General features: G+C 35.6%; 1 pseudogene; it reads right to left on the bottom strand.

Annotated features, from left to right (window-relative positions):
• Nucleotides 1-19,754: 19,754 nt before the first annotated feature.
• LOC120142622 lies at nt 19,755-22,887 on the bottom strand (annotated as a pseudogene).
• Between the last annotated feature and the right edge of the window lie 1,093 nt (nt 22,888-23,980).

Here is a 23,980-nt window from a genome sequence, read left to right as displayed (position 1 = left end):
TGGACGTGATTCAACCGTCCGCTCCTTCATCTCCAAGGTTGAATATGGCTAAGGAGCTAAGAAGTTTGAACACATAAATTTAGAGGAGAAGCTGAGAAGGTCTCGTTGTTGCGGATCTTTGATTAAATGACATTAAGATTATGCTTGAGGGTCGTTATTATTCGGAGATGGAAAATTAGATGGTAGTATCTTTGCTACGAGTACAAGCACGAATATGGTGAACCAATGTGACGATGAGAGCGTCTAAATATCAAGTGACAGTCGTTCTTTTTGGAAGAGTTCAAGAACAAGTATATAGTGATCAGTTTATTCATCAAATGAAGAAAGAATTCATGAGTTAAAGCAATGGGATAACATTATGTATGATATGATTGTGAGTTCAACAAATTGAGTAGATTTACAGCTGAATTGGTTTCTACTAAAAAACTCATGTGATTGGTTCGTAGAGGGTTTGTGCCCCCACATGAAGAAATTATTGCACACTAAACCTTTTCATATTTCAAGAAGCTGTGAATCGAGCTAAAGCCTTAAAGCGAGCTCAAATGAGAGATTTGGGGAGCAAAAGACCTAATGGATAAGAGAGTTGGTGCATCACAATCAAAGAAGAGTTGAGGTTTAGGTTTTCAACCTTATACTAGATCGGGGTCATCTATATCCTCAGGTAGAAGATCCAATCTGGTGAGAGCTAGACTCAATCAGTTGAATCAAGAGCGAGAAAGTCAACTCAATGTCAGCATGTGGAAAACAACATAGTGGCCTATGTCGAAGGGTCTCTGGTGTATTCTTTAAATAGGGGGACAAGACATTTTATACAGATTACCCATTGATAACTGGAGAGCCTACACAATCAGAGAGATACTATTGTACCTCAGACAGGTAGAGGACGAGGTTAATGAAGGAATCAATCTAAGTTGACCACTCAACCTGAAGTGCGCTCAACTGCTCGAGTGTACAACCTTAAGACTAGTGAAGGTTGTGATGATCCTGAGATCATTGCAAGTACTTTCCAGTAGATGATAACTTGTTTTCATTTTGATTGACCCGATATCAACTTAAGGAAGTGTTTTCCAAGTTTTATTTGATTTCTGACTACCATCATTTGAAGATTCAAGAAAGAAATGTTCTAAAAACAGCTTTTAGGACTTGGTATGGCCATTACGAATTCTTAGTTATGCCATTTGGATTAACCAATCCACCAATTATGTTTATGACCTCATGAATAGTGTGTTTTAATCCTATGTCGATCAGTTTGTGGTCATCTTCATTAATGATATTTTGGTTTATTCAAAGATAAATGAGGAGCATGATGCCCATTTGCGGGTGATTCTTCAAACACTGCGAGACAAGAGTTTTGCTAAGTTGTCTAAATGCGAGTTTTGGTTATTCGAAGTGTATTTCTTGGACACGTTGTTTCTGTAGAGGGATTTGGGTAGATCCTCAAAAGATAAAAGCTATATTAGATTGGAAAGTCCCAAGAAATGTTTCTGAAGTTCGGAGTTTCTTGGGTTTGGCTGGATATTATCGAAGGTTCGTAAAGGACTTTTTGATGATTTTCTCCCCTTTAACCAAGTTTTTAAATTTTTGCCTTTATATGGATGAATAAATGTCAAGAAAGTTTGAATCCTTGCAAAAGGTACTAACGGAAGCTCCAGTGCTAGTGCAACCAAAATCGGGTAATGACTTTATACTTTAATGACACTTCCTATAATGGTTTGGGATGTGTTTAATGCAAGATGGAAAAGTAGTGGCCTATGTTTCAAGATAGCTTAAACCACATGAGAAGAATTATCCGACACATGATCTGGGTTTAGCAGCGGTGGTGTTTGCACTGAATATTTGGCACCACATTTATATAGTGAGCATTGTTATATCTTCATAATCATAAAAGTTTAAAGTACCTTACTCAAAATAAGCTAACTTAAGACAAATGAGATCGAGCTACTTAAATACTATATGCAATCACAGATTATTACTCCAGGAAAGCACGTCGTAGTTGATGCTCTTAGTCGAAAGACTTTTGTAGCTCTACACATGTTAGATGCCCGACTTGCATTAAAGGACAGTGGTGCTTGGTCGAATTGAGGCAAAAACCTTTCATTTTGGTCGAATAAAGGAATTTCAAAGGAAAGATGATACGTGTTTAATAAAATTTGAATAAGTGGAAAAGGTGAAATTAAGGACTTTGAGGTAAAGTCAGATGGATGCTTAATTATAGAGACAAGGTATGTATTCCAAATGTTGAAGAGTTGAAGAGATATATTCTTTCTGAAGCACATTGTAGTCCATTGACCATGCACCCAAGAGGGAACAGATGTATCAAGATCTAAAAGGATGTTTCTGGTGGCTATGCATGAAAAGAAATATCAAAGTTTGTTACAAAGTGTCTTACCTGCCAACAAGTAAAAGCTAAACATCAAGTGCCTTCAGGACTATTACAACTAATCTCTATTCCTCAATAGAAATGGGAAAGAGTTACGATGGATTTCATAACTGGGTTACCTTTGACACCGAATAAAATGATTCAATTTGGGTTATTGTGGACTGATTGACAAAGACCGCACATTTCATTCCTGATCAAACTAATTTTTCAATGGATAAGTATGTGGAATTATACATCAAGGAGATAGTTCGATTGCATAGAGTGCCAGATTCAATAGTATATGATAGATATCCAAGGTTCACTTCGAGGTTTTGGAAGTCTTTATATAGATTTTTAGGTAATATATTAAACTTTAGCATGACTTTTCACCCTCAAACTGATGGTCAATTGGAGAGGATGATTCAGATTATGGAAGATATGTTAAGCATGTGTTTTTCCATGGTTCATGGGAGAAGTATGCCCCTTGCAAATTTGTACAATAATAGTTATCAATCAAGTATTAAAATGGCCCGTATGAAGCGTTGTATGAATGAAATGCAGAACACCGCTTAATGGTATGAATTAAAAGATTGAAACGTTCACGGTCCTAATTTAATTAAGAAGTGGAAGAAAAGTTCAGGAGATTCAACATAACATTAAAGTGGCGGCCGACAGACAAAGTCCTACGCAGATTTGAAAAGAAAGGAAATTGATTTCTAATAGGAGATAAGTATTTTAAAAGTTTCTCCATGGAAGAAAGTGCTTCGTTTTGGTTGAAAAGGAAGCTTAGTCCTAGGTTCATTGGACCTATGAGATATTAAAAATATTGACTAGTGGCATATAAGTTAGCATTGCCACCAGAAATGGAAATATCCATAATTTCTTTCATGTGTCAATGCTTAGGAGATATCGGTCAGATCATACACACATCATAGCACCGGAAGAAATAGAAGTGCAATCTGACCTGGCCTACGAGGAAGAACTAGTGCAGATTTGCCATATGAAGTCAAATAGCTGAGGAACAAGACGATTCATTGGTTAAAGTTCTCTGGAGAAATCATAAAGTAGAAGAGGTGACGTTGGAATGTGAAGAGGACATGAGAAGACAGTTTCCTTATCTCTTTGTACAGTGAAAATTTGAGGATGAATTTTCCTAAGGGGGAGAATTGTAATACCTCAAATATCGAGTCAGTGATTGAAATGTAAGGATTCAAAATTTAGTGGTTAAATTTGATAAATTGAATAGTTCAAGGACTAAATTTATAAAATTATGTTTAGGACTTGTTAGTAAAGATGAAAGAGTATAAGAGTATTATGGTCTTTTAGCATGATACAAATTTAAAATTCATTTTCTTAAAAGATATTTAAGCATTTGAAGAAAATTAAATGGGAAAGAATTGTCTAGAAGTTTGGCTTACTTCTCTTCTTCTTCTTCTTTTTCTCTTTCTGTGACTCCATTGATAAGGTGACTTTGTTTCAAGTTGGTTATTCTTTTCAGTTTTGGGTTGGTTTTGAAGTCTTGAGTAGTATAGAAGCTTTAATATGAATAGAAACTAAGAGATTGGTGAATTATTGATGAATTAGTAAAATGGGTTTGTAAGGGATTTGATGATATGATTTAGTATTTGGATTTTTAATGATAAATTTAACTTGTCAAAGAACTAATTAATAAGTTAGAAGTATTAGAAATGATTAAGATCATGTTTGAATATTAGGTGTGATTTTTAGTTTTAAGTGTTCTAAGGAGAAATTTAAGTGTTATAAGGGGAATAATTGAGGTAAGTTAGCTAGGATAAATGATAATAAGTTTAAGGGTATGAATGGGACTAAAAGCTTAAGATTTAGGTGAAGAGTGGGAAACTTTCAAGTGAAAAGAGGCAAAATCTGGGTTTGGGTATCGATACTGGAAGAACAGTATCGATACTATAGGGTTCAATTGGAATAAATGGTTTGAAACGGATGAAAAATATCGATATTGATTGAAGTAGTATCGAAATTGTAATGGGTATTGATACCAAAGGTAAGGTATTGATATTGTAAGTAAAGATGAAATTCCAGAATGCCAAAATGGTATCCATACTGAAATGGGTATCGATACCCTAGAAGAGAAGTATCGATACTGTAGGAGAGGTACCGATACTATTCAGTCTAAAATGTTGAATTAAGTGTTTCATTTCGTTTTGTAAGTTAAAATTGGTTATTTGTTAATGGAAAGTTGTTTTTGATCTTAAACATATTGTTGTGTAAATTGGGAATGACATCGTACTGATCGAAGCGATATAGCAAAGAGACTGAACGAAAGTTAAAAAGGATTTTGTTTAGGACTTACGTGAGGCAAAGGTGAGTGCAACTCATTTTTTTATATTAGATTTGAAGGCAGCTTGCGATAAGCCAACCTCGGAGTTTTTGATCAAAAATCATTTTATTTCTTTTACGCAATATTTTTATAATGCTTTATTCAAGTTATATTTCTGAAGCCATGTTTTGATTTTTATATGTACATAAATGTGGACATGCGATATGTGAATATGCTTATACGAAAATGTTTTATGAGAAAGTAACCTATGAGAATGTACTTTATGAGAATAAGACACTATTTTAATAATGAAATAAGAAATAATTATGTGGTTAAAGCCCAAGGTATATGTATGAGAATTAGAGGTATAGTTGGCATGCCAAGAGTTGGGGGTTCTATGTGGTCCTTCGGGGCAAACCTATGTGGTCCTTCATGAAAAATATGTGGCATTTTGATGAAAATTATGTGAGATGTGGTGACTGCATTAGTGCACAACCTCAATGTACTCAAATACCTAGAGTTCTTAGTAGTATGCATTGGGCTATTAAAAATAAAGTGATATAAATCGAACAATGTATAAAAGTATACATTCTTGTTATGAATTGTAAATTGAATTCCTTATGAAATGTTTTCTATGATATGAATAAGAAAAGATTTTTTAATGTTTTATTTTACTCGTACTTGCCTCACTAAGTCAACGACTTAGCGTAAGATTATTTCACTCGTAGGTTCAAAGAAATCTGAAGGATAAAGCTATGAGAGGACAACATACTCCTGAAGAGGATCAGATCATAACAATTTGAATGTAGGTTTCTTATTTTGTAATTTTGTTGGCATGTATTATAACGCTTTAAATTGAAATGTTATCCGTTTTATAATCATACTATTTTATATTTATGTAAATTTTAAAGTGTTTATCTTCAATGTGAATTTAAATTTTCAATGGTAAATGTGATATAAGGGTTTCATCACTGGAATATAAATAAATGTTAAAATTTTTCAAGAAATTTTTAATATGTTAATGTTTTAAATAGTCAATGTGACACCTCGGATTCGTATCCGGGTCAGGTACGGGTTGGGCGTGTTACACAAGTATGCACAATCTCTAAAGTAATAAAGTGATAAGTGAGTATCCTTTCCAAGAGGATTGGTAGAAATTACAAAGTTTAACCAAAGCAAAGCACTATTCTATCTAAGTATAGTTAGTGATGATATGTACCAATAGAGAATGTTACAGAAATGAAAAATATACGTTGGTGGATATGGATTGATAGTATAATGTGGTGGCAACTTAAAAATGTAGTGGCAAGAGTATATTATAATGTTGAAAATGATTGAAAATGATAGAAATGTCAAGACAATGAAAAATTATAAAAACAGTAAATAAATGATAATTTGATAATCTTCACACAACAAGCTTCCACGAGAATGAATCGTAGGGATTGATTTAAGGATGATAAAACTTATCTCTCAAGCAATTTGATTTATCTAAACGGCACTTTCTCGACAGGGTTTGCTGAAAATGCTCCTGTTATCTCTAGTCAAAAGAACCTAATAAAATAGAATGTCACGGTATCTCCTCTAGGTCTCAACTATGGCAGCCTATGCTATTGATAAAATTTAGTCGTTGAAATCCTATCTTAGTCTCTCTAAGCACTATGGGATTAGAATATAGTATTACTATGTCAGTTCTAAGCTTAAGAAAATACTACACTCCATTTCTTATGTGGATTTTACTTGTATTCCTCTCGAATACTACAAGTATTAATGAATAGGTTTCTCTCGAACACATAGCCTCCATCTAAGTAATGGACACTCTCATGCCTCCTACAAATTTAGATGATGAAGCATTCATAAGCAAAACAAGTAAATGTAAAGATAAATTTAAATCTACCATTAAAATAATCTCAAACATCCATAAAATCAACCCCATCAAATAAGATTAGCTCATGGCGGGGTTCAAATCATCCTTGATCAAACATGAAATTCATTCATTCCAACAACCCAATATCAAATGAAAATTAATAGAAAAGGGGAACGGAGAAGAAGCCTTCGATGCGTGAAGCCGGAGCTCTCCTCAACCACCACGACTCGCCTTAGCTTGCTAGCTTATCTCGGACACCTAGCTTGCTAGCTTCTCTCAGACACCTAGCTTGCCACTCCTTGGAGATCGTCAATAGATGAACACCACTAAGAGAATGGAAGAAAGGATACGGTGGAGAAGGTGAAGAAAATCTCCTTGAAGATGGTCAATGCGTCCTTCTTCTCTCTTAAATGAGGTGTATATAATAAAAATATATCCAAGGGTATTAATGAGATTTAGCACTTTAATTACCCATCATACCCCTAGAATCACTCCTTGGGCATGAGTCTGTTCCTCCCAGGTGGTTGTGGTCCCCAGCATACAGTTATAACCATCAGACACGTGTCTTGCCAGCTGCCCTTTTATAAAAAATATCTTTTTGTCCTTTTCTATACCAGAAATGCTAAGGTGTTTAAATCTGCTTCAGCAACGTGTGATGTCACAACTTTCATTCCCAGTTTTCTTGTTATTTCTTGTACAACATAAACAACCACACCTTTCCCTCATACAGTACCTTTACAAGATAAAATATCACCACCACCACCACTAATGCAACTATATGCAACTACATGATCCTAAAATAACCAAAATGAGCTTTTAAACAAATAACTTAAGTGATAAGGCCTTAAAACTAGTATTTTCAGGGAGTTATCATACCCCCAAACTTAAGATATTGCTTGTCCTCAAGCAATGGATAACACTTAACATAAACAAATTGTCATGGCAATATTCAGTAGCAAAATAGTCAAGACAAAAATAGAATTTCAACCCTCAAAAAAATTAGGCTTCAACATGCTAGACATATCAAGATTTCAAGTACTTTTCCCTAGGTCAAGAGTCTTTGTGTTAGTGTGTGTGCATGATTGTATCCAATCTATACTTAACAAATTTAAACAATTTCTAATCAAGTCCCCTAGTTTTACCCCAGCATTTACTTATTCATTAAGTATATTTATACTTCCTTCTTACTCCTTTTTTTATAAAATGCTACTACGAGGAGAGTCAGTCCATCACACCTACCTTCCACACTGTAGGTGAAAGGGAGCATACCTTCCACCCCCAAGCTAGTGAGGTAGAGTCATCCCTTGACTACTTTCATTCACTCATATGCATTTAGTTACCATTTATTTAAGAAAGTTCCAGGCAATGCCACAACAAATAAGAGTATGCCTCTACAGCTATGCTGAAGCATTTATTCACAATTTCATATATAAGGGAGTTATCATTGATTTATCATTTAAGGACAATACCAAATTTCGATGCAAGACTAATCAGAGTTACTTCATAAAAATTTTCTAAATTTCATAAGTATAGAGAACAGACAAATCGTGTAAGACTAATTCACAACTCATTATCATTCCCAACAGTCATTTACATTCAATTTCTAGCCTAAAAGTTCATCATCATTGGGTATCACCAAAACATTTTTTCTAACTTTCTTACTAATTACTGATGCCATGGCATAACATTATGCTAATACTATAATTCACATGTTATACAAAGAACACTACCTCCCCCAAACTTAAGGGAAGCATTGTCCTCAATACGTAAAGAGAACTAACTAAGAAATAAACTATATTCCATGCAATGAAATGCAAATAAAGTTACCTCATGTTTTTTATGGTGGTGTTGCAGTGTAGGTGCTAGAAGCTCCTCATCTTGTACTTGCGGAGTGGTGCATGGATGGAATTGGAATAAATATAATAGTAATGAGAATATTGATGTGTCCAACCGATGTATTTGTACGATGGTTGTGTCGAGCAGGAGAAGGTTTAGGTGTGGGAACGGGACTAGAGGTTCTGTCAGCTGGAATTATATGTGAGTTTGGGGTCAGGGATTGGAGAGGGTCTAGAATCGATTCATCAATAGGGGGATCAACTTCATCTGGTTTTGAAGATGCCTCGACATTGAATGCCGGCATAATTTAATCTAGAAAATCTGGGAAATTTTGTTGCACGTGGGGAAGTATTTCCTGAAGCATAGTTACACCACAGCATCTCTGTGTTTCACATACTAAAGAAATTTTGTTGACCGTGTAACATGTAACTAAGTCTGGGTTTGCATGAAAGCTTCTTCGAGGGCAAGAAATCTTGCCTCGACATTAGATGGTACATCATATACATACTTTTCATTAATAAGGGCCTATATTTTTAGTTTTCAAAACCCAATAGTAATGGTAACGGGCCCTAGTAATACCTGAAACCTAGATAAAATTTCATCAAAGAATTCTCACATACCTTTTTCTTGCGACACAGCATAATTAGATTTGGAAAAACTAAAGAACTGGCCTTTTTATCCAAGCATTCATGCACTTTCTGAACAATAATTCTACCAACATCAATAGAAAGGGTTACATAATATAATGTAAGAGCATTAATCGGGGGGAGATAACGTCGTATTATTGGTTTTTGGCATTAACTTGTGTTTGATAAAATGGTTCCACATCTTGGCATGCGGTTGGAGGTGTTCATGGCTAACCGAGTAATGACTGGTTTGGAGACGATTCCAAGAGGTATTTGAAAAACACAAATCCTCCAAAACTCATTAGTAAGTTGCACTGTCGGCGTCTTTCTCAAACTTTGTATGTTGGTCTTTAACACCCTACAAATGAAAGTAACTATTAATGGCAGTTGATGCAAATTGAATGTACTTACCTCGCACGAAAAGCATGTTGGTTGGGTTTGGAAATATTAACATAAAACTCTTTCACCAATGATGCATTCACCAAACCGGGGTGCCTTGCAAACTTGTGCCACTTGTGTGGAGTGACTATATCCATTATGTCTGGTCCAAAACCTCTGTCCTCTTCATCTGTAAAAATAAACCCTAACTCAAAGAAAATATTCCTATTTTTGAAGTTTTTAAACCTAGCTTTTGCTTCTTTGTTTTCAAACTGTTAATTAGTAGGAGCTTCTGCCTCGGTAAGTCTCGTACGCACCATTTTTTGTAGCGTTTTGAAGAAAGAAAAATGAAAAAGAAGTGAGCTTTATGTGCTTGGAAAGCTTGAAGAGTTTCGACTATGGAGGAAAATGAGGGAAGAAGAAGATGTAAGTAAAAATTAAAGGAAATAGTGAGAAAGGTGGAGTGAGTGGACGGTTGAAAAGAAATAAGTGGATGAGGTAAATGGGTAGGTAGGAAAAAGAATATGTAAAATGTAAAATTTAATGTGATGTGAAAAGACAATGGAGAGATAAAAGTAAAAATAAGGAAATAAAATAAAATAAATGAAAAAATGAAAATAATATTTTCCCTTAATTGCTTTGTTTTTTCCTCCTTTGATAATCGCTCCATGTACAACTGCAGTACTGTGGGTCCCCTACAAAACAAAATTTTGCATAAAATAAAATAAGAATAAGAAAAAATAAGGAAATAATAATTTTATTATTTATGGTGCGTCAACGGAATTCAATGCCATGGCATTGAAATTTGGTTTTCAGTTGGGCACACTCCAGCATCGTACATGTACAACACTGCCTTGTAGCGTAAAGGTGGAACTCCATTGTAAGCTTTCAGATGTTGGCCGTTGACTTTGAAGATCATTCCATCATCTATGTTCTTGATTTCAACAGCTCTATGGAGATAAACATAATGCACTTTAAATGGTCCTGACCATCGAGATTTAAGCTTCCCAGGAAAAAGTTTAAGTCTGGAATTGTAAAACAATACTTGTTGGCAACATGAAAATGTTGTGGCATCAGTTTTTGGTCATGCCACTTCTTGGTTTTTTCCTTGTATATCCACGCTTTTCATATGGTGTCCTAAACTCTTCCATTTCATTAAGTTTTAGTAATCTCTGCTCCTCAGCTAAGTGAGCATCAAAATTCAATCGTTTAATGTCCCAGTACACCTTATTCTCGAGCTCGACCGGGAGATGACAAGCCTTCCCATACACCAACATGAATGGTGACATGCCCAGAGGAGTTTTGAATGATGTTCTATACACTCAGAGTGCTTTATCTTGGTGACCAATCCTTCTGCCTTGGGTTCACCACTTTTTCTAAAATATGTTTGATCTCGCAATTGGATATCTCAGCTTGACCATTTGTGGATGATATGTCGTGGCAATCTTATGATGAACTATATCTCCTAAGTCCCTTAGTTATCAACTTGTTCTATAAGTGTGTTCCCTCATCACTAATGATGGCTCGAGATACTCCAAACCGAGTGAAATATTCTTGTGAAAAACTTGAGTATGGTTTTAGAGTCATTCCTTGATATTGCTATTGCTTCTACCCACTTGGATACATAATCCACAGCAATCAAGATGTATAGATCACCTTCAGAAGATGAGAATGGCCCCATGAAATTGATGCCCCAAACATCAAATAGCTCTATTTCCAATATACATTGCAATGGCATTTTCGCCTGGATGTTTCTAGTGTGTTGGCATCTATCACAAGATTGTAAAATATCTGAGCATCTCTTAACAGAGTTGGCCAATAAAATCCTGATTGCAAGACCTTGGAAGTAGTCCTTGATCCTCCAAAATAGCCTACACTTGGGGTGTGACAATGGTAAAAAGTCACTTTACTCCTCTTCAGGTACACATCGTCTAATGAGCTGATCAGCACAATGCTTGAACAAGTATGGCTCGTCCCAAAAATAATACCTTGCATCGTGCTTTAATTTATTTTTTCCCTTGATGTTAAAATCAAAAGGAAGTATTCCACTAACAAGAAAATTAACAAGGTCAGCGTACTAAGGGATTGTCGTGGCATATAAAATTTTCTCATCAGAAAATTCCTCTTGAATGTCTACAGTGTCATGGCACCAAAATGGTTTTCTAGCGTAGATAAATGATCATAAACTTGGTTCTCAGTACCTTTTCTATCTACAACCTCTAAGTCAAATTCTTGCAAAAGTAAGATCCACTTAATAAGTCTAGGATTTGCATCCTTTTTGTTCACTAAGTATTTTATAGTCGAGTGATAAGTGTGAACAATAACTTTAATGCCTATTAGGTATGGTCTAAATTTATCAAAAGCAAATACCACTTCAAGTAATTATGTCTCAGTGGTGGTGTAGTTCAATTGTGTTTCATTCAAAGTATGGCTAGAATAATATATAACATGAAAAAGTTTACCTCGACGTTCCCCAAAACAGCTCTTGCGGCATAATCGCTCGCATCACACATCAGCTCAAATGGTGATGTTCAATCGGGAGGGACTACAATAGGTGTTGAGATCAATCGTTATTTCAGCTCAGTGAATGCGCGATGCATAACTCATCAAACACAAAGGACTGTTTTTGTTGAAGCAATTTCCACAAGGGCTTAGAAATATTGGAGAAGTCCTTGATAAATATTCTATAAAATCCAGCGTGTCCAATGAAACTCCTTATACCCTTGACCGAAGTTAGTGGTGGAAAATTTTCAATTACTTCAATTTTCGCTTTATCTACCTCAATGCCCTTGTGAGATATTTTGCGGCCTAACACAATGCCTTCAGTCACCATGAAGTGAAATTTCTCCCAATTTAAAACCAAATCAACTTCCTCGCATTTTTTTTAGAACTTTTGCCAAATTGTCGAGGCATCGCTTGAAGTCGTCTCTAGAAACGGAGTGGTCATCCATGAATATCTCAAGGAAATCGCCAACCATGTCAGAAAATATAGCTTCATGCAACGCTAAAAGGTTGTCGGGGAATTACAGAGTCCAAAAGGTATCCTCCTAAAGGCAAATGTGCCATAGGGGCAAGTAAATGTAATCTTCCCCTGGTCCTCTGGTACAATGGAAATTTGATTTAACCCTGAGTACCCATCTAAAAAGCAATATAATGTTTTTCCTGCCAATCGATCCAACATTTGGTCGATGAAAGGTAGAGGAAAATAGTCATTCTTTGTAACTTTGTTGAGCTTACGGTAATCATACATATCCTCTATCCAGTAATAGTGTGAGTGGGTAATAGCTCATTATCCTCATTTGTAACCACGGTCGTGCCTCCTTTCTTTGGCACACATTGGACAGGACTCACCCATGAGCTATTTGATATAGGGTAAATCACTCTAGCATCAAGCCATTTCAAAATTTCTTTCATTACCACTTTCTTCATAACAGGGTTGAGTTTTCTTTGTGGTTCTATCAAGTTGTCGTGGCATTCCTCTAGCAGAATCTTATTCCTGCAAATCATGGGACTAATTCCTTTCAAATCAGCCATGGTCGAACCAAGTGCTTTCTTATGCTGCATCAAAACACTAAAAACTTTGCTCTTGGTTAGTAGTAAGGTTAGAGGAAATAATCACTAGTAAAGTATTTTTTCTACCCAAGTAAACATATTTAAGATACCCCGGCAAGGATTTAAGCTCTAGGGTAGGTGCATGCAATAACGATGGCTTAAGAGGAATAAATTCATCAAAATTCAAAGGTTCAAAATTTATACCTGATCTAGCTACTAGTAAGCTAGATTGCTCCTCAAAATTGGGAAGTTGTCATGATCCTCTAAGCTTTCATCATCCATCAAATATTTCTTGTCTGCTAGCTAAATAAATTTGTTCTGGCAAAGTTGTTCAGTTTCTTCTTCAATCAATAAGCTTAGTTCAAAAATGTATTTGCATTCTTTAGTGTCATCAACAAACTTAAGAGTACGAAACACATTGAAAGTTACACACTGATCAGCCACTCTCATGGTAAGTTTACCTTTTTCACAATCTATCAAAATATGACCAGTGGCTAGGAAAGGTCTACCCATAATAATAGGTGCCTTGACATTAATTTCACAGTCAAGAATAAGGAAGTTAACTTGAAACACAAATTTATTCACCCTTACTATGACATCCTCGACTCTCCCTTCAGGCTTAACATGGGATCAATCGGTAAGTTATAAAATAACTGAGGTGGGTCTCGCATCTCCTATGCCAAGCTTCAATAATATAGATTTCGGCATTAAGTTCACACTTGAACTGAGATCACATAGTGCTTTTCCAATAAAATTAGCTCCTATAGAACAGGGAAGAATGAAGTTGTTCGGATCATTTTGCTTTGGTGGCAACTTACTCAATAAAGAACAAAATTCTGTTGTCGTGGCAATTGTCTCATACTTCTCTACTTTCCTTTTCTTGGGGAAAATTTCCTTATGAAATTTAGCATACATCGGTATTTTTTCAATAGCTTCCAAGGGAGGTACGTTAATATGGAGCTGATCAAGAATGTCCACAAACTTCTTGAACTGAACTTCATCTTTATGCTTTTTCAATCTTTGCGGAAATGGTGGTGGGGGTCTAGCTTCCTTAACTGCATGAGTAGGAATTGCTTTTGCTTTGGCATCATAATTTTGTGCCTCGGCAGGCTCACTAGTAAAACCTTCCTCCTTGTCCTTCTAAAAAATTATATCATCATGTAATTCAGCTTCAACCTCTTCAGTAGTTGGGGTAGAATCGTCATGTTGTGTCCCACCAACCTTGACTTGTTGGTTAATTTGCGTTCCACTCCTAAGCGTTAACACGTTACAATGCTCTTTTCCATGCATTTTAGTGACTTCAATGTCACTTGGCAAACATCCTTGCTGACTCTCTTACAATGCCACAAAAATCTGACCAACTTGACATTCCAAATATCTCAAAGACGAACTATGTCTTTGAAGTTAAGCCCCTTGGCTATGAAGTAGAGCTCCTTGATTCTTAATTGAAGTAGAATGGACTTGTAGCATTGTCTTCACGGTAGATATGAAATCTTGAATTGTAACTTTCAATAAACTAATGCTTGTTGAAGATGAAGCTCCTTTGTTGGTATTATGTCATGGCATATCATTTTTGTAGCCTTGAGATTCATTGTGATTCTGCTGGCGAGTGTATTGACTAGCATTGTGGGCTCCTTGATTTCCCCATAAGAAATTGGGATACTGACGTCATCCTGCATTATAAGTGTTAGAATAAGGATTATTATTGCTTCGATTGAAATTACCTACAAAATTGATGGACTCATGGTTGGTTGGCATTCGCTCTCATGATGATTGCCTTGGCATAACAACTTGTCAAGCTAGATGCTTTTACTTCTTTTACCTCAGTAGAGCGTGTAATTGTTTTAGCATATTAGTGATAGTTGATAGTTGAGCGGACACTGAGTCCTTGGTATCTAACTCGAATGTTCCAGGTGCTTTCCTCCCACTCCCAAGCCTTGAGGAAGGAAATTGATAGTCATTATCGGCAATTCTATCCAAATAGCAAACGCCTCAATAGTGATTTATCCAACAATGTCCCATTTGTCGAGGACTCAAGCATCATCCTTGTGGGGCATCGACTCCATTTTAAAACATAAATACTTAAGTCCAATCGTGAAAACCGTGATTTGAAAACTTTCGAAGAAAACTCTCGTAACGATCCCAAAGCTCATACATAGATTTGTCGATACCCTGGCAAAATGATGATATCATTCCTTAGCTAAGTTTTCATGTTCGTGGGTTATATCACAATAAGAAGCTCTTAAAAAGATCATCCCATTACTCCATCGAACCGGATGGAACACCACTCAACCAAGCCCTTGCTCGGTCACTCAAAGAATATGGAAACACTTTAATTTCAGCACATCCTCGTGCACTCCTTTGGTGGAAAGAATCACAAAACCTCCAAAATATTGCGAATATGATGTCTGGCACCTTCATTGGCTTGCCCCCAAACTACCCTATGGAATTCAACATATATACATGACTATTTTAAGCTCAAAATGTGCAGCTTGAATTTCAGGTGCCACAATCTAGGATTTAGATAATCTAGCATCGGATTTAAATGATCATGATAACATGAGCCTATTAGCATGTCAATATTTTGTAATGCCTCAACTTTCTAATTTATGTCATTGACCAATGCCCTGATTCCAATTTGATACATATTTCTTGAGCACGTGAGCACATCTCATTTGTCTAAAGAGGCTTTCAATCTCAGGTTCCAATGGCTCGTCAGAATGTCTTCTAGGCATACACTAAATAACCTAAAAAATAAAGCAAAATATCAAGTAACTATACAAAAATAAAAAGCAAAAATAAAATGTCATGGCAAAACTAATTAATTTCACGTTGCCAATCCCTGGCAACGGTGCCAAAAACTTGTGGTTGTGAGTACTATAAATTATACGCAAATAATGTGCAAGTATATACAATCGCTCAAGTAATAAAGTGATGAGTGAGTATCATCTCCACAGGAATTGGTGGAAATTACAAAGTTTAACCAAAGCAAAGCACTATTCTATCTAATTATAGTTAGTGATGATAGTACCAATGAAGAATGTCACGGTAATAAAAGTATGTTGGTGGATATGGATTGATAGTATGATGTGGTGGCAGATAAAAATGTAGGGCAAGATATTATAATGTTGAAATGATAGAAATGTGAAGATAATGAAAATAGTAAAAACAAATAAATGATAGTTTGATAATCCTCACACAAGCTTCCACGGGAATGAATGGTAAGGTTGATTTAAGGATGCTAAAACTTATCTCTCAAGCAGATTTGATTTATCAAAAATCGCTTTCTCGACAGGTTTGCTGCAAGTGTTCCCGCTATCTCTATCAAGAAATTATATAATAGTGTCACGACACCATTGCTTATGCATCTTACTTATGTTTCTCTCGAATACTACAAGTATTAATAGCTAAGTTTCTCTTAAACACCTAGCCTTCATCTAAGTGATGGACACTCTTATATCTCCTACAAACTTAGACGATGAAGCATTCATAAGAAAAACAAGTAAATGCAAAATATAAATTTAAATCTACCATTAAAATAATATCAAACATCCATAAAATCAACCCTACCAAATAAGATTAGTTCATGGTGGGGTTCAAATCATCCATGAAAAAACATGAAATTTTCGTTCCAACAACCCAATATTAAATGAAAAATAGCAGAAAAGGGGAACGGAGAAGGAGCCTTCGACGCGTGCAGCCGGAGCTTTCCTCAACCACCACGACTTGCCTTAGCTTGCTAGCTCCTCTCGGATGCCTAGCTTATCACTCCTTGGAGCTAATTAATGGAGGAACACCACTAAGAGAATGGAAGAAAGGATACAGTGGAGAAGGTGAAGAAAATCTCCTTGAAGATGGTCAATGCGTCCACCTCCTTCTCTCTCATATAAGGTGTATATAATAATAAAAAAAATATCCAAGGGTATTAATGGGCTTTAACACTCCACATACCCCTAGAATCACTCCTTGGGTGTGAGTCTGATCCTCCCAGGTGGAAGTGGTCCCCAGTAGGCGGTTATAACCATTAGACACGTGCCTTTCTAGTTGTTCTTTTTTAAAAATACTTTTTAGTCCTTTTCTGCGCTAGAAATGCCAAGGCATTTCAATCTGCTTCAGTAACCTATGATGTCACAGCCTCCCCCAATGCAACCTTTGCTTGATATTTCCTGCACAACATAAACAACCACACATTTCCCTCTTACAACACCTTTACAAGATAAAATAGCACCACCACTAATGCAACTATATGCAACTACATGATCTTAAAATGACCAAAATGAGCTTTTAAACAAACAATAACTTAAGTGAAAATGCCTTAAAAGTAACCTTTTTAGGGAGTTATCAAGTGTCGTGATAAGGTCAATGAATACTAGATGAGCGCTGAATAATGGAAGGCCCTAGGCGGGTCAAAGCCGGTTTGCGAACGGGGATCGAACTTTTCTACTTGGTGTTACGGGGATCGAGCTAAAGCGAGAGCCAACAATGACATATTCCTTAGAATTATGTCCAAAGTAGCTTGTTTATTAGGAGCTTTGTAACACCCTTGACCATTCAATTCCCTTTTTATCCAAATTTCCCGTAACATTTTCACTTAAGTTCCTAACTTTTCCATATTTTCGATTTAAGCCTCAACTTTACCAACTTCCCAAAATAACCAATTTCACATTCAACTTCAATTTCAACACTCAAACATTAATTTCCAGCATAGTAATTCAACTACATGACCATTACACATAGATCCCATAATTTTCCATAATTGTTGAATAGGTCCCCTAACTTTTATAAATTACAAATGGTCCCCAAATTTTTCTAAGGCTTGTAGAATACTTCCTGCATCATTTCCAGCCCCTACATAATTTTTTCTATAATTTTTCTCATCCTCTAAGGTCAAGGTCGAATACTTCAAGTACTCAACTAGGGTTTTCATGATTTTTACTCAATTTCGATTCGATTTGAGAATGAAATCAACCTCCATTCAACATTATAACTCTCTAAAATCAAACCTAATAAAAATAAATCAAAACAAAAACTTCCCTCAATTTTAGGGTTAGGCCAAAAATCATGTAGACATTTCTAAGAAGTTTTGAACATGTTTTAATCATCAAGCAAGCTTGGAAATGATTCTACAACCTCAATAACATCAAAATACAATATCAATACATAAACCCTAATATGAATAAACCCTAGAATTTGGGATCTTGAACTCAAGCAAGATTAGCATGCAATAATGGTACCAAATGATAGCGTTTTTCGAATAGAACAATTTTCTATTTCATGGCTTAATCCAAAATCCAAAGGAAATTGCTCAAAAATGAAAAATAAAATTTATTTACCTAGGTCATGGGGAGCATGAAATGGAGTTGAAAAATGGGTTGGTCTCATGAAATTTAGTTAATTTCATGTCAATTTATCCTTTATTTAAGCTTAAATGAGTTTAAAATTCATTTAATAGAAATGATTAATTTACTATTAATGAATCCTTATGATTACATCCATACCAAGCCACATAAATCTATCATCTTTCCAAAGTCAAATGAACAAATTAATTCACCCTTTACAACTTTGCCCATGCAATCTTTCCAAAATTTTAATCTTGCCATTTTTCATCCAACGGTCCAAATTGAACATGGAAATAAATTCTCAAATCCAATGGTCCATAATATTTTCCATCATATTTAACATGTGGAAATATTTATAATCTTAATTTAATAACCTTCAAATTTTCCAAAAATTTCTATTCGATCCAATTTACTGATTTTTTATCGAACTTTAACACTTTCTAATTTTTTTAACTCCAATTTCAGATCAAGAATCTGTTTTCAATAAAAACCCACTCTCAAAAGTAAACTATCCATTTATGGAATAAAAAACTTTTTAGTAAAATTACCACTTAGATCTCTAAATTTTTCCCAACTTTATACTTTGGTCACAAGCCAAAATTTTGAGGTATTACGAGCTTTGTGCTGCTTTCTCGCAACTAACATCCAAGGACCGAAAGCGGAGTCCTCGAGACCAATCACAAAAATATCAGAGATCGGCTCGGGGGATTTGGCAAATTCGTGGACTCTTCTAGAGGCATTGATGGTGTATTGAGGGAGCACAGTCTCTGACATGTCCGAATCTGTTGTATTCAAAGCATATGGATGGCAAAACCTCATACTCAACAGGCTGCAGGCGACCATTAATTAGTAACATCGAGACTAATGACTTATCCAAGTTAATACGAATGGCTATACGGGTGAAATGGCCACGTCGTCCGTTCTTCGTTTGAAAGTCAATCTTGACCACCGAGCCAATGCATTACCCGATCTCAGTGATTAGGCTACATTTGTATAACGTAATCAGGAGTCCGGGGAGACGGATCCAAGCAATTATCGTCTTCGGGTAAACCTGAGACGTTGAGAAATCCACTGTCCATGACTCCACAATAAAGTAGTGCCCGAAATCATCCAAGGTCCATCCGTAATAAAATTAAGAAAGTCCAAATGAGTTCGAAAGGTAATCAGATAGTAGTCATTCTCAATATCCATAACACGAGTTGGTTGAGAGGGTTTCCAAAGCTCATATATTTTGTTACAGAGTGGTGTAACCGATCTTCCTACCCATAAGTTTGACCACGACAGTATGATCAAGGCTTTTAGCGGCCAGGTCTTGCACACTATTTTGGGGATAAATTTGAAAGTTGAGGGACCAATTTAGAGTGAGAGTCATAGTTTAGGGATAAAATCCAGGAACTAACAGCATATTTTTGACCTATCGGATTAATTTAAACACGTTTAACAAGCATTATGATTCTATGAAACAAAACAGCAACAGAAAAAGGTAGTCTTTTCGAATCACTTGTGAAACAAATATAGCACTTAAACCGACCCTAGTTCGTACATCCGACAAGCAGAACTTGGTTGTGCTGATAATTTATGGTTACTCAGAAAAACAGTATCTGATATCCAATTAATGACACACACGTCTACCAAAAACACAAATGAAATATTATAGCATAGAAAATAGAAAGCTTAAACGCAGAGACATAGTTTAACTTCTCACTTGAAGCACTTGGCATCCAACAGAGCTCCCCCTCGAAAGGTTCACAGTCTTCAATCATCTGACTCGCACGTTCCTTCTGACCCTCATCGGTGATATCGACCTTCTTCCACTCATAGAGTTCCATGTCGTAGCACTCATCAAGGACGAATTGAGGGATTTGTTGCCCGCGGAAAAGCCACAATCCCTTGACCTTGAATGGAGGCTCGGATCCAATCACCAACATCTTACCAAAAGCATACTTGCGCGCCAAATCCATTCTCTGCAAGAATCCTCCTACTTTGTTCATGGTGACGAACGAGACTGTATTCTCCTCGTTGTACTTGTAGTCACAGAACCAGAGTGAGTACCCTCGGGATCATACATGTCCCAGAATCCTATAATAAAAAGAGACCGAGGAAACAAATCAGAATTTGGAAAACACAGTCCGAAACAATAAGCAATGAAATCAACCGGGATACCTTTAATAGCAACCTCGCGGAAATTTGACTTTGTATTAGAGTACAATCGCTTCCAATCATCGAGTACCATCTTACTGGGAGGCAGCAAATCGAGAGGATTCTTTGGTTTGGGCTTTGGTGCCTCTTCCTCATCTGCAGCCTCTGCCTTTGCTGGCTGTTTCTCAACCTCCTTTTTGGCTTCTTTCTTTGGTTCAGCCTTGGCCTTTGGTTTAGTCTCTTTAGGCTGGACTGCAGGCTTCTTTGATGCAACAGGTGGCACGGTCTCTGCCTGCTTTACTTCACCAAGAATCTTCTTGAAACTTGGTTGATTAACCATGGTCCAGAACCCTCTCAACATGAGGAAACTCCGAGGTAAAACTCTTGGTCAAGATCCTCGTGAAACCAAATAGATTGCATGTCATGATAATGTCAGCAAGGGTGACTGAGTGTCCGACCAGGTAGGTATTGGAAGCAAGGTGAATACTCAATGCGCCCAGCACTCTCTTCAATGAAGCAATAGCAGCTTCCTCAGCCTACATTACTCAGATAAATTGGAAAATCAATTAAAACTAGATGAGAAAAATGACAACATCGAAGGAATCAAAGAGCAAGCAGCCAGCCCACTCAGTCCAACAGGTGTGCTTTTGTACCAAAATTACTTCGATTTCAAGTGCTTATATCCATTAATTTGAAGAAACTAAGAACACAAAACAGTTGTATGAAGTGCCTACTGAATTTGTCATACAATGGTTGATCCTCTTAAAATGCATAGAAAAAGAATCATAGAAGAGATACTAAACACGATTTTAGCAAATAAAACCAATTAAAATGATGAACAAATCTGAGGAATTAAAAAAATCTCTCTAGAACTACTGTATATAAACTTACCGGAGGAAGGTAAACAGAAAAACCCAAACCCAATCTTGGATAGAGCCATTTAACAATAAACGTCAACTTCCATGGATGCAAATCAATCCACTGTTCAATACGAGCTGATTGAAAGCGAGCAAATATTATACAAACAGTAAGTATAATGATTTGAAATAAATTTAACCGATGCCAGAAGATCATGGTATTAGTATTAAAGAAATCTTACATAATCAATCAATGTAGAACCATGTAGAGGGTTGTCAGCCTTTGAGCGAGTAACTGCAAATGAAAGTAAGGATATCAATAAGAAAACAACTATCACCGGAAGAAAATGTAAGATATCAATTTGTCTCTTCTAACCATAACGAGCAATAGCATTGCTCTCAAATACGGGACCCTGGGGTGTTTCCAGCACCGGAACCTACATAAATGTCACAGATATTCTTTCAGATAATTTAAAGTAAAAAAGTACAACTTACACATGAAAAAGCACTCTCAAAATTTTTTCTATTAATAAGCATGGTTACCTTTCCAATGGGATTCATCTTGAGGAACTCGGGAGTTTTATTCGAGACACCCATCTCAAAGTTCTGAACCAATTTGACCTCCACACCACTGTATTCTGCGGCAATGAGTGCCTTAAAGGCATTTTTGTTTTTGCTTCCAGCATGCAAGACCTGCATGTAAATCAAACATCCACAAGGTTTAAAAAGGTAATTCCAGCACCAAACACCACAATCAATTCCTATAAATAAAAAGGAAAAAGTAAACTACTGATCTAATAATGACGAATTATTTTTTGCAGGAACTCTTTTAGGTTGTATTTTCCAACTCGGATTCCGAAAGATGGATTTGGATCATAAATTGCAAAATAAAAAAAAATGTAATGTAAATGTTACAGTTATGGATTTACTAGATGCCTATTTAGCAGTAGATTTGAAATTCTTAAAGATTTTTGTAAATCTTTCAAATACATGATTATATCAAATCTAAACTCAGATCTAACTATTTTCACGAAAAGCATCATCTATTTTCACATTCCAAAATTGATAGTACGTAGCATCTCCATCTATTATACATACTTGATCTATCACCTTAAATCTTAAACAACTCTCTGCAGTAAAACTCATTTCCTTTTTGCTCGATCACAATGAAACCGAAAGTGGATAGGTTAAAATCCATTCGTGAACAATATTAACATTTGCAAAAACCCGTCAACTATTCCATTAATTAAGAGCATAATAATATAAGATTATATTCAATCTTCTACTTCATTTATATGCAAAAAGATGCTTCAAATTTTTCACTTCGACGCTTTGAACTCCAATCGAAATCAATTCGATGACTTCTCAGTAATCACTTCGTTTTCTACGATTTTTTAACAGCTAAATTATCAAATTCAACGTGTCAAGGGAAAAAGAAACTCACCAAAGCCATAGCTTGATTGACAACAATGATACTCAAAGTTGAGATCTGAAAACATAAAACGGAAACAAATATGAAAGGCTATGAGTAGCAAGCTTATAAGAAAAGGAAAGCGTAAGAGGAAAAGAAATGAGAGAGAACCTTTTAGCCGCTGCAAAGAAGGGAGTGTGAAAGAGAGGAAAATAAGAGAGGGTTACTAGGGTTTTTGTTGGGTGAAGATGGTATACGTTACGACCCATTTTAGATCCGGCCGAGTTCAAACGGTACGGATTCTAATAGTGATCCATATTTTTTTATCTGTTTTCATTATGAAATGTATAAATTAAAGTGATATAACAAGTTGTTCTTCATCTTGGTAGTTGCATTTATTGATAAATTTTTTTAAATAATTATTAAATAGTCCCTCATACTATTCAAATATATATATTTTAAATATCAATCCAATAGAAAAGTACTAACCTTGCTTTTTCTAATTTAAACACTTTCATATGGTAGTCTCTTTTTCTTAAACACCTTAATTTCTCGATTAATTTTGACCTCTTTTCTCTCTCGAACTCATTCTTTTAAAACTCTCCATCGTTCCATCAGTATTCTCAACAAATAACTCTTATCTCTAAAATATCAATCATTACTTCTTTCATATGAATCCAAAAAAATCTTAAATCGAGAGAAGAAGATTTCACAACATAAAAATTTTAAGTTACAATCACAAATTCTAAAATGAAATTTTAAAAGACTTTAATTGATCCAATAACTTGAAAAATCATTTGTAAGAAAACTCACAAACATAAAAATTTACTAGACAAACTGAAAAAACATAAATAGAGTAAAGTAGAAAAGGTTTAAACTTAGAAATACACGACTTAAAGCATTTCCACAAAACAATACTGAATTTGAAACCGATAATCTAACTCTTTTGATATTTTGGGCCAAATTAATAGGCTAAGGTAACTACTCATTATAGCCCAATGTTGTATAGCATTTGAAACCGATAATGCTAACTCTTTTGATATTTGGGCCAAATTAATAGGCTAAGGTAACTACTTCACTTATAGCCCAATGTTTATAGTATTTGAAACCGATAATGCTAACTCTTTTATATTTTGGGCCTAATTAATAGGCTAAGTAACTACTTCACTTATAGCCCAATGCTATTGACTATACAACCCATTATAAGATAAATTTTTAAAATTTGAATTTAATTTTTTTAGAAGACCCAGATCTGCTAAATTAATTCAAAAAATGTTCAAACTCAAATCATTAACAAAATATAATCCAATACTAATCGTACTA

This window comes from Hibiscus syriacus, unplaced genomic scaffold (assembly GCF_006381635.1).
Source record: "Hibiscus syriacus cultivar Baekdansim isolate YM2019G1 unplaced genomic scaffold, ASM638163v2 tig00110831_pilon, whole genome shotgun sequence".
NCBI lineage: Eukaryota > Viridiplantae > Streptophyta > Magnoliopsida > Malvales > Malvaceae > Hibiscus > Hibiscus syriacus.
Note: the sequence above shows the minus strand (reverse complement) of the source record. Positions and strands in the feature narration are given on the sequence as shown.